General features: G+C 40.4%; 1 long non-coding RNA gene across 4 annotated transcripts in view; it reads left to right on the forward strand.

Annotated features, from left to right (window-relative positions):
- Nucleotides 1-11,695, forward strand: part of LOC105490379 (uncharacterized) — a 32,775-nt gene that overhangs the window by 17,306 nt on the left and 3,774 nt on the right. For 3 of the 4 annotated variants that reach the window (XR_011619685.1, XR_003020015.2, XR_011619687.1), the window contains exons 3-5: nucleotides 6,955-7,099; nucleotides 8,038-8,129; nucleotides 11,110-11,216. This is a non-coding gene — a long non-coding RNA (uncharacterized lncRNA). The remainder of the gene's footprint in view (nucleotides 1-6,954; nucleotides 7,100-8,037; nucleotides 8,130-11,109; nucleotides 11,217-11,695) is intronic. The other variant, XR_011619686.1, reaches the window with a different exon arrangement.

The following is an 11,695-nucleotide window of genomic DNA, read 5'->3' on the forward strand; positions in this document are numbered from 1 at the left end:
TTGCCTCTCTTCCTTCCATCTCTTTCTTGCTCCTTGAAGTTCAGAATCCCTAGTCCAGGAGCATTGCAGAGAATGCCAGACATGAGTCTGCAGACTTTACTTTAAAAGAAAACAAGTTCCTTCAAGTGAGTTCATCATGATGGGAATGATAATCTGTTTAAGAGAATGTGTGTTCTTTGGCAAAGGAACTGCAGTTATACCATAACAGTAGTAATAGTAGTAATAAAAATACCAATAATAAATTTATTTTTGAATTTATTTACTTAGTGTCTGGTGTTATGCTAAATGTTTTACAAATATTATTTCATTTCATTCCCACAACAATCTATGAAGAAAGTACTGTGGCTAGAGAGGTTAGGTAAATTGCCCAAGACAACATATCTAGAAACATCCCTCGTGAAGCCATTTACCTAGTACAACCTGGTTTAGACCCAAGGTCTCCTAATTCACATTCTTATTATTTCCACTACATGTGGTCCTCGGCCTTTGAGCTTGCTGTTTTGGGAGACTGAAAGCAGAACTGTTTATAAAATGTCTCCTTGCTTAAGTTATGGCCAGAAAGGTAGGGGAAAATAATTTTAAAAATGAAACATCAATTAGATTGGAAATGTTCACATGTAAAATGTCATTATGAGTAGACAAGTCCTTTGCAAAAAGAAGCCTGTGACTTGATCAGAGAAGAAAATAAGATATATCAACATTGATTCTTAGGGACATAGACTTCGTCATCTAACCTGGACACTTTCTCCCATGAGCACAGGGGAATGTCCCAACAATGGGCACATGGGAGGTCTCAAGCAGAAAAAAGGTGCTGGTCACAATAGATACTTTCTTGGACTTTAAAGCACAGTGGTCTTCTGAGGAGGAAAATGAAGCCAGCATGGGGGACAAGAAGCCATTCTCCCTCAAACCCTCAGTTTCCCCCATCAAACTTCCAGCAAATTTAGAAAACACCATAATCACTGTGTCCTTCCTGCTTCCAGGAATATGAGATTTTATTTTACTCTACCCATTGTATTATGCATATAAGTGTGAATAATCTTATTCCAAATCCTGAAGTAAAAAATGGAAGGAGCCATCATATAATGCACACCAGGGAAGTAGTAAGGAGCGGTCAATAGAAAATACTGGGAAGGCACACAGTGGATTTCCCAGAGATGGAGGAGAGGAGGACACTATAATGGTCTGTCCTTTTGCCTTTTCTCTGCAGTGGCAACTCAAATGATTTGATCTAGGCTACAGCAAATTGAATCGCCTCTGTCTCTTTTCCATCTCATGTAAGAAAGTGAAGTACAGGTTGGCGATTGGGCAATGTTTTTGTCTTCTTTAACAAATATCCAAACACCTTCTGTGTTCCAAATCCTATGTGCATCTGCTGTCTACATGCTATCTGCTAGCTATGTGCTTAGTCTCATGGGGAAATCAAAGATGAACCTGTTCTCCAAGGTTCTAGGGCAGAATACTTATAATAAAATATTAGATTAGCAATATCATCAGATTAATTTAGATACTTCGTTTTGCCATAAGGGTTCAAGGACCAGAAAGGAAGTCACGGGAATGAGTTCCCTTTGTGGCTGGTGGTGTAGAGGAGGAATGGCCGTGCAGCATTGCCTCTGTCTACCTCTGCCCCACCATATTTCTCTCTGCCAAAAGCCAAGTTATATTAGTCAGAAATCTTTATTTATTTATTTTTGAGACGGAGTCTCACTCTGTCGCCCAGGCTGGAGTGCAGTGGAGCGATCTCGGCTCACTGCAAGCTCCGCCTCCCGGGTTCACGCCATTCTCCTGCCTCAGCCTCCCGTGTAGCTGGGACTACAGGCGCCCGCCACCTCGCCCGGCTAATGTTTTGTATTTTTAGTAGAGACGGGGTTTCACCATGTTAGCCAGAATTGTCTCGAGCTCCTGACCTCGTGATCCGTCCGTCTCGGCCTCCCAAGGTGCTGGGATTACAGGCGTGAGCCTCCGCGCCCGGCCGGAAATCTTTAATTGCAAGCAACAAAAGTCCAACTTCAACTGAATTAAACGAAAAGAAAATTCATAGGCGTTTGTGGCTGCAAATTTCAATGGTAGATCTCACTTTAGGCAATGCTGGATCCAGAGCCTGACTGAGGCCATCAAGATGCTATCTTATTCTTTTCTCAATTGTATCTCTTACGTTCTGCTCTCTTCTGTTTTGGCCTCATTTCCATGAGGTGGCGGGATGGCCTCCTGCACACGCAGATTCCTACTCTCACAGTGTAGTAACCCCCAAGGAGTTCTATTCTCCTAAGAGCTCCAGCAAAATAATCCAAGCCCCAAAGTCCTGGGTTGGAATTATTTGGCCTGGCTCAGGTCAAATATTTATCAATGAGCTAGTCACTAGATTGAGGGCCATGAAATGCTATAGGTTTTTGCATTTTTTCAGCTAGCTTTATTTATTTATGTATTGCCAAGCTTTTGCCTTCTAGGCTGTACAACTTGCCCATTATGCTATAAATAACGACTTATAGCCACTTTACGATATGCCATATACATTAATATAACACTTTGAAGATATTATGTTCTTAAGTACTCAGAAGAACTCTAAGAGGTAGAAAATATTGTCTTCATTTTACAAATAAGAAACCTGAAGGTCAGAGAGGTTAACTAAATTTACACATTCTCTGGGGAACCTGTTTCTGCCTGACACCAAAACTCTTGGTCATAGTCATAATAATTCTGCCTTCTTTTGGAGGTTCAGATCAGCTTGTTATCCATTCTTGCTAGAATAGACAAATATACTTTCTAGGATGGGCTGAGATCTGCAGGAAAAAAAATAAAGACTAAATCCCACGGGTGGGGAAGCTCAGGTAAGCTCATTTTGATCCTAAAGATACTAAAAACAAAACATAGAATAGGATGGTAATTTCTCAGCTGTGGCTGTAATTTAATGATATTTTTAGTCACTTTCAATTCTTTTGCTTAATATTAAATTCTAAATGAATTAGTTTAGATTATGAAATTATTTTCTCAGTCTAATTCAGTTCCTGTGCGTGTACATATTTTTAATATCCCACACTCCATTCCATCTGGGTTTGACATTTGGGGCTCTGATTGCTTTCCATGATGCAAGGATTGCAATCCCAGCGGATCCCAACATTGCCAAGGATTACCTCTGGGTTGTTAATGAATGCAGGCAAGTCCTTTTTAGCATTTTTATGTCACTTGGAAAAATCATTCAATATGCAAGAATGAAGAAAAAAAATCTTTCTCTTGAAATACACCAAAACTGTTAATCACCAGTAAAAGAAATTCTTGTCTTAGAAAGTACTCTGGCGATCAGGATGGGAACATTAATGGGGAAGTGGTGTCTGCCCGCCTTGAGTAAGCCCTGCCAAACTCAGGCATGCTTTCAAATTTTGTAAAAATGAAGGCTAATATATATATATGCGCATGTATGTTCTATATACCTAAAAGAACATTGTGTACTATAAGATACCATTATATTTTTGAATCTATTTTTTTTCCCTCATAAATTCCTGGGCAACACTAGAGAAATTATTTCAGAGCTTGAAGCCATGTTTAGTTTTTAGGAAAAAGCATTTTTTGTTCCATCAACAAGGCTGGAGTTTCAGAATCCTGCTATGTCCTCAGGAGTCACAAACAGGAATGGAATGGCAGCCTGGTGCACGTTTATGAACTTACACTGGGGTTTCAAAATTAGAAAACACTGTAAGTTTAATAAAATAAGAAATGCCTACAAAACTTCAGTGTTTCTGAGTAAGGTTCATTATTACATTATACATACTAAAGACCCAAAAAGGTCAGGATCCCACACACAGTTAAGAATACCAACATTTCTTTGTGATGCTCTGTATAGCTGCAAATGGCAGAACAACCTTTAAATTAACAATATGAAGAAGGCTTAGATGCATTTTGGCACTGAAGGAAAAAGGATAATGGAATTGCAGGGATAAATTTGTCTTATTATTGGCAACTATGAAATTTTTAAAATGAAACCTTTGTAAATGTTTAATGAGATTTTTCTTTTTCTCCTGAGTTATCACATTAACAATATATTTTATAGCCCATGACTTCTTACAGCAAACATAGGATTCAGTTTTATGTTTATCTCTTTTGCATCATAATTTCCTTTGTTCACTCCAAGTTTTCAGGAAAGCTTTGTTAAACACTACTTTCTGTTCTTAGTTGCCCTTTGGGGGATTAAGCAAGGAAAATGTGTCCATGGTGGTGTCACGGGTGGTGGGTGTGGGGTATGATTTAAAGAAAAAATGCAGCCACCTAGAAATCTGTTAATGTGATACAAGGGCAGGAGATAATTAGCAGAGGAACCTGGAACCACATCCAAAGTGAGAGGTGAGGATGGGTGGGGAGGCAATCCAGGTGAGTGACTGGGTGGCATGCTAATCTAATAAACTGAGATATTAGAACATTTTATTGTGTGTTATTTTAGTTGATGTGAAATTCACATAACATAACCTATATAACATAAAATTAGTCATTTTAAAGTGGAAAATTTAGTGATATTTAGTAATCTCAAAATGTTGTGAGCCACCACCTCTATCTAGCTCCAGCAAAATATCCCAATAGGGTGATAACATTCCTGTCGGGGTGTTTTGTTGGAAGGCTGGAGTAACTTGGGGGCCATCTGAATTACACAATTGCATTACATAAACCTTGGGAAACTGGTCATATTCTCTTGTATTACAATTTTGTTGTATTTAATAATGTTTGCTTGAAAATCTTGGTGCTAAACTGAGAATTTTGGTGTAATACCAGAATTTGATTTGTGCTTGCCAGCTATATTGCTTTTTTTTCTTTTCTTTTTTTTTTTTTTTTTTTTTTTTGAGACTGAGTCTCACTCTGTTGCCAGGCTGGAGTGCAGTGGCGTGATCTCGGCTCACTGCAATCTCTGCCTCCCAGGTTCAAGTGATTCTCCTGCCCCAGCCTCCCAAGTAGCTGGGACTACAGGTGCCCACCACCACGTCCAGCTAATTTTTGTATTTTTAGTAGAGACGGGATTTCACCATGTTGCCAGTGTGGTCTCGATCTCTTGACCTCATGATCTGCCCACCTTGGCATCCCAAAGTGCTGGGCCAGCTATATTTCTTAAAAGACTGCACTGAGAGTCTATTGTAAGTGGTTCCCCTCCCACCAGAAGGACAACTTCTCTTACAGATTTATTTCTGCATGCTCCAATCATGTACTGGGCACTAAATAGGGTCTCAGTTTAAAGGTAAGACAGGGCTCTGCTCTCTGGGAGAAACTAAGGTACTAGGTGGGGAGAAAGGTTCTGAAAGAGGTATGCACAGGTAAAAAGGGAACCTACAAGATAAATATTTGGTCAAATCAAGGGTAGGGGAGGGAGGTCTAGGAGGGCTTTTTTTCTTTTGTCTTTTTTTTTTTTTTTTCTGAGACGGAGTCTCACTCTGTCACCCAGCCTGGAGTACAGTGGCGCGATCTTGGCTCACTGCAACCTCTGCATCCCAGGTTCAAGGGATTCTCCCACCTCAGCCTCCTGAGTAGCTAGGATCGCAGGTGCGCACTACAATGCCCAGCTAATTTTTGTATTTTTAGTAGAAATGGGGTTTCAACATGTTGGCCAGGTTGGTCTCGAACTCCTGACCTGAGGTGATCTGCCCACCTTGGCCTCCCAAGGTGCTGGGATTACAGGCATGAGCCACCATGCCAGGGCTAGGAGGGCTTCTGAGAGGAGTTGACATGTGAGCTGAGTCTCCCAACATAAGTAGACATTAACTGGGTGAAGGGGTGGGATGGGGGAAGTTTCAACAAACCAATGTGAAGAGTTTGTTAGCAGTGTAGGGTGGGGTGGGGTGGCTAGAAGTGGGCAGAGAAAGTGTGCAAGGATCATGATGGAAATCAGATGCATATTATGTTCAAGGTCATATTCAAAAGTTAGGATTTCATTCTGAAGTTTGTGGGGAGCCACTGAAGTATTTTAGGCAGGGCAATGAGATGCTCAGATTTATTTCATAACTACCACTGTGGCAGCAGTATGGAGAGCAGATTGGATGAAGGTAACACGGATTACAGAAACCAGTTAGGAAAATATTTTACTTCCTAGACAAGAGGGGATAGGGTTAGAATAAGTCAGGAGCAGTGGCTATACAAAGAAGTGTAAAAATGATGACAAATAATAATAGCAAATATCACAATATACTGAGTACTGTGGCAAATGTGAGGTGTAATAGATGTTGTGCTTTGCAACCCAGATCTCCCTATTCAGGCTTGAGAATTTATTCTTCCAGTTGCTGAGACCCAGAGGCTCAACTTTTCTGAAATTTCCTTAGTTGAGAAGAGATGCTTTGACCAAAACTAACCCTTCTTTTGAGGCATCTGCTGGCTTATCTGTGATGGGGTATAAAGGCCAGGCCCCTTTTCCCCAACTTGGGATCACGTCAAATGGCTGCCCCCTTCAAAGCTTCTTATGGGATCAGAGTGCCACTTCCTTTTCTTTCCTTCCGCAGTTCATGATCCTGGTAATACTCCCTTAATAGTCTATCTGCATTCTAATCTTGATCTTAGAGTTTGCTTTTCAGGGAATACAACCTCCAGATATTGTTTTAAGGTGCTTGGCCGGGCACGGTGGCTCAAGCCTGTAATCCCAGCACTTTGGGAGGCCGAGGCGGGCGGATCACAAGGTCAGGAGATAGAGACCACAGTGAAACCCCGTCTCTACTAAAAATACAAAAAATTAGCCGGGCGCGGTGGCGGGCGCCTGTAGTCCTAGCTACTCAGGAGGCTGAGGCAGGAGAATGGCGTGAACCCAGGAGGCGGAGCTTGCAGTGAGCCGAGATCGCGCCACTGCACTCCAGCCTGGGCAACAGCGTGAGACTCCGTCTCAAAAAAAAAAAAAAAAAAAAAAAAAAAAAAAAAAAAAAAAAAGGTGCTTGCATACATTATCTGAAATTGTAGCAATTTGTCAAAGTAGGAATCATTCTCCTTATTCTACAGATGGGAAAGTTGAGGCTCAGAGATACCATCCCACTCTTAAATAGCAGAGATTGGATTTGAATTCATATTGCTTTGACTTGAAAACACCAGGTATTTTCACATACCATGTTCAAGAGGAAGGCACTGAGTCGAGACAGAATTAAAGGTAGAATTTTTTAAGGAGGGATTTGATTGTCTATTTCATGTGGAGGGCAAGGCAGGGGATGATGATAAAAATGATTGACTGGCTTGATTGTTCTTCTCACCTGTGTCCTTACCTCTCTTCCTACACCACTACTCTACTTTCAATGTTTGAGAACATCTTCATGAGAAAGTCCTCAAGCAGTAAATGTCTTAAGTGTTAAGGGGTATATAATATGTCTAATGGGATCCCAAAGTCTTAGAGTCAGAGGGCAGCTCTAGGCTGTGAGCTCCTCCAGGAGCAGGGACCAAATATTTTTATCTCTGCTTCTCTCACTTTAACTCCCATTCCCCTAGTTCTCACCCCCAAGCCTAGTGCAAGGTTGGTGCTTATTAAGTGCCGGGTAGACTAAAAAAAAGGGAGGTATTCAAGCAGATTTAGAATAAGCTCTCCTGGGCAAAGTCTAGAATCAGCAGGTATTTTTAACACCACTCCTTGACTTGGTCTATGTTTTTCTTCTATTACCATGGGAAGCCTTTTCACAATTCTTGAACAACCCACATTTACTCTAAGAATCATCTAGTAATATTTTGCATTTATTTTGTGGTAGGCAGAATGGCCCCCCAAATAAGTCCAAGCCCTAGTCCCTGGAACCCATAAACATGTTCTGTTTATGGGTTTATGACTTGATGTAATTACGGTTATAGACCTTAGGATCTTGGATTGTCTGGATGGGCCAATCTAATCATAATCCCTTAAAAGCAGAAAACTTCTTTGGCTGGAGTCAGTGAAATACGGCAGAAAAAGAAGTTAGATTTAATGTTCGAGAAAGACACACCAGTGCTGGAGGGGGCCATATGGAGAGCGTGAGAGGGAATGTGAGAAACCCTTCAGAGTAAAGATTGTGTCTGCCCCCACCCCCTGATCCCTGACACTGCCCTCCCCTCTGCTTTCTTGCCCAGCTGATAGCCAGCAAGAAAATGGGGACTTCAGTTCTACAACTGCAACCAACAACCTGAGTGAGCTTGGAAGCAGATTCTTTCCAGAGCATCTAGTAAGGAACACAGCCCTACTGACATCTTGATTTCAGCCTTATGAGACTTTAAGCAGAGGATGCACCTGAGTGTTCTTGGATTTCTGACCTATAGAAACAGTGCGATAATCAATGTGTGTTGTTTTACACCCTAAGTTTGTAGATGTGTTATGCAGAAATAGCAAACAAATACAACTTTGTCAAGTAGGCTATAAAAAGGAGTTCTCAGAGGGAGGTCCCTGAGACCCTTTCAGGGGGTATCTGTGGTAAAAATTATTTTCGTAAAAACGTTAAAATGTTGCTCACATTTTTCACTATATTGACATTGGCATCAATGGTGCAAAAGCGATGGCGGGTAAAACTGTTGGGGCTTTAGCTCACATCAAGAAAGTGGCACCACACCGTACTAGTGGTCCCTGTATTTTTCACCATCACACACTTGCAGAAAAAACATACAGTTTCACTTAACACCGTTCCTGATGCAGCAGGAAAATTGTTATCTTTATGAAATCTTGACCTGTGAGTTCATGTCTTTTTCAAATGCTGGGAGACAAATTGCAAAGCACCAGAATGTGCTTTTGCTGCATTTAACCTAAAATGGTTGCTACAAAAGGAAAAGCATACATGCCATTGTGTTTGGAGCTGATCTAGCTGTTTTTTTCCCCACAGAACATCATTTTTACTTGTCAAATGACTGACAGATAAGGCAGAGCTATTCAGACTTGGGAGATATTTTCTTAAAAATGATTGAAGTGAGCCTGTCACTTCAAGAAAAACAGCTGACAGTGTTTGTTGGCAATTATAACATTTGAGCTTCCTAACAAAGATTAGAGTTTTGGAAAGCCTGAACCTGTCACCATAATTTGACAAATTCTCCGTACTTAAAGACTGTCTGGTGAAATCAGCAGTAATATTGCACAGCAATAGAAAATGCAGGGTTTTTTGATATTATAAAATAAACTGTGCAAGCATTTGAAACATCTAAATAGCTGAGTGGATCAATATTTTCTGAATGACAAGTGCATGATGCTACAAAATCGTGCATGGGTAAAAGAACCATTGAAAATACTAGGGCAATTTTATTGATATGATTTCATATTCTGTGTTGCAACTAACCTTTAAAATTTAAAAGACTACCACTTGTTGAGTTTGGATGTGGTAAAAAGAAGGACAATTATCTGAAAAAGCTAAAAATAGCTCTCCCCTTTCCAATGACATGTCCACGTAAGGTCAGGTTTTCAACATTGTACTTCAACCAAAACATCATTTCATAACACGTTGAATATAGAAGCAGATATAAGAGTCTGGCAATCTTTTATTAAACAAGACACTAAAGATTTGAAAAATTATAAAACAATGCTGCACTTCTCACTGACTGTTTTTTGGTGTTGAAAATACAGTTTGTTATGAAAGTATTTTATTTATGTTATCATGTAATGGGTCTATTATTGCTATTTAAATAAATTAATAAATAAATTCCATTTCCAGTTTCAATTCCTAATATGGCAAATATTAATAAATATAAGCCATAGAAATAAAGCCTCTTGAGGGTCTTCAAGAATTTTAAAGTGTATATATTATCTATTGAGACCCAGTGGAGAGCAGGCCATACACAGATATAACTCAGTGGTTCCAAATTTTCACACAGAGCCAACATAAGCCCAGAGGTAGTTTTCATTGGACTTGCACAGATTGGTTCTTGCAGTTTTTTTGTTTGTTTGTTTTAGAGCGAGTCTTGCCCTGTCACCCAAGCTGGAGTGCAGTAGCGCGGTCTCGGTTCACTGCAACCTCCACCTCAGATTTCAGCGATTCTCCTGCCTCAGCCCCTTGGGGAGCTGGTATTACAGGCATACACCACCACACCTGGCTAACTTTTGTATTTTAGTAGAGATGGGGTTTCACCATGTTGGCCAGGCTGGTCTTGAACTCCTGACCTCAGGTGATCTGCCTGCCTCGGCCTCCCAAAGTGCTGGGATTACAGGCGTGAACCACCGTGCCCAGCTTGCTCTTGTCATCTTTTAAAACAGTTACTGAATTTTAAATGAGCTTTTAATATTTATAGATCAGTAGGTTTTACATGAAATACCAGGTTTTTCAGTTTTCTTGAAAAACTGGATGGCCTGGCTGCATTGGGTCCACATTCTTGCATGGCCCCTGGACCTGGGTAGCAGCTGCCTTCTTCTGGACACACACGTTCCAATTTCCCTCCATTCTTCTTACGTTACTCTTTATGTCCCTCTGTTAAAACCTGGTTTTCTTAGTTATTCTTATGGCTTGCACAGCTCTTGGAAGCATCTGTATTTGTGATGTCCAACCTAAATGGTCTCCTCGATGGCAAGAAGTTGTGGAGAACTGGCTGTGGCTTGAGAATTTTCTATTGCTTTCAGGGCCGATGTTGTACATAACAAGACACCAAGTGCCCAAAACAACAATCTGAGATCATCAGATGAGATGGATCTTTCTGAATTTGGGAGCAAAGAATATTTTAAGGCTAATTTCTCTCAAATTTCCTAATAATCTGCTGCTTGATATGGCAAGTGAATGAGTATAGCGCAAGAAGGATAGCCGAAATGGGGATTACACAGTGAGTTTGGGTTTAGGAGCCAGAATATCCATATTTAAATCCTGGCTCTGAACTTTCATAGCTGTGCAATCCTGGCAAGCTACTTAATCTCTCTGTGTCTCAGTTTCCTCATCTGCAAAGTAAGGCTATTAATACTACCAATCTCACAAGGATGTTGGGAGGATTAAATGAGATAGTACATTACAAGCACTTAGAACAGTGCCTGGCACACAGTAGCCTTTTGTTATGAACTGAATATTACTGTCTCTCCAAAATTCATATATGAAGCCCTACCCCTCAATGTGATGGTATGAAGAGGTGGGGACTTTTGGAGAGAATTAGACTTAGATGAGGTCATGAGGGTGGGATCCTTGTGACGAGATTAGTGCCCTTATAAGAAGAGACCAGAAAGCTAACTCTCTCTCTCTATCATGATAGGACATAGTAAGAAGATGGCTGTTTGCAAGCCAGAAGTGAGCCCTCACCAGGAGCCAAATTGACTTGTACTTTGATCTTCGACTTTCCAGACTTCAGAACTGCGAGAAGTAAATTTCTGTTGTTTAAGCTACCTAGTTTGTGGTATTTTGTTATAGCAACTTGAACTAAGACACTCTTCAATAATTCATAGATATTATTTTTATTGTTCTTTTGAGATGAACTTGAGTCTGACTGTGAAAAGGAAAGTAAACTGCCTTAAGGTTCTGCCAGGACAACTGCACTCTATTCTCTCCGCCCCATCACACAGACTACAGGAATCCTGACATAAGTGTAGAGATTCCAACAGATCTTTGTGAATGACAGGGTGCATCATTTAATTGATAGACACAAACACTTAATCTACCTGTTAAATCTACAGTGGATTAAAGATTGATCATAAGGAATATTAACAAGTCTATTCATTCATTTACTTATGTTATTAATCATCTCTGTATTTATTAAATGTCTGTTGAGTGTTTACTATGTTCCAGGTACATAGACATGAAAGTTCATGTCTTGGTTTGGGGTTAGAAATAATCACCAGATA

Source organism: Macaca nemestrina, chromosome 2 (genome assembly GCF_043159975.1).
Source record: "Macaca nemestrina isolate mMacNem1 chromosome 2, mMacNem.hap1, whole genome shotgun sequence".
In the NCBI taxonomy this organism is placed as follows: Eukaryota; Metazoa; Chordata; class Mammalia; order Primates; family Cercopithecidae; genus Macaca; species Macaca nemestrina.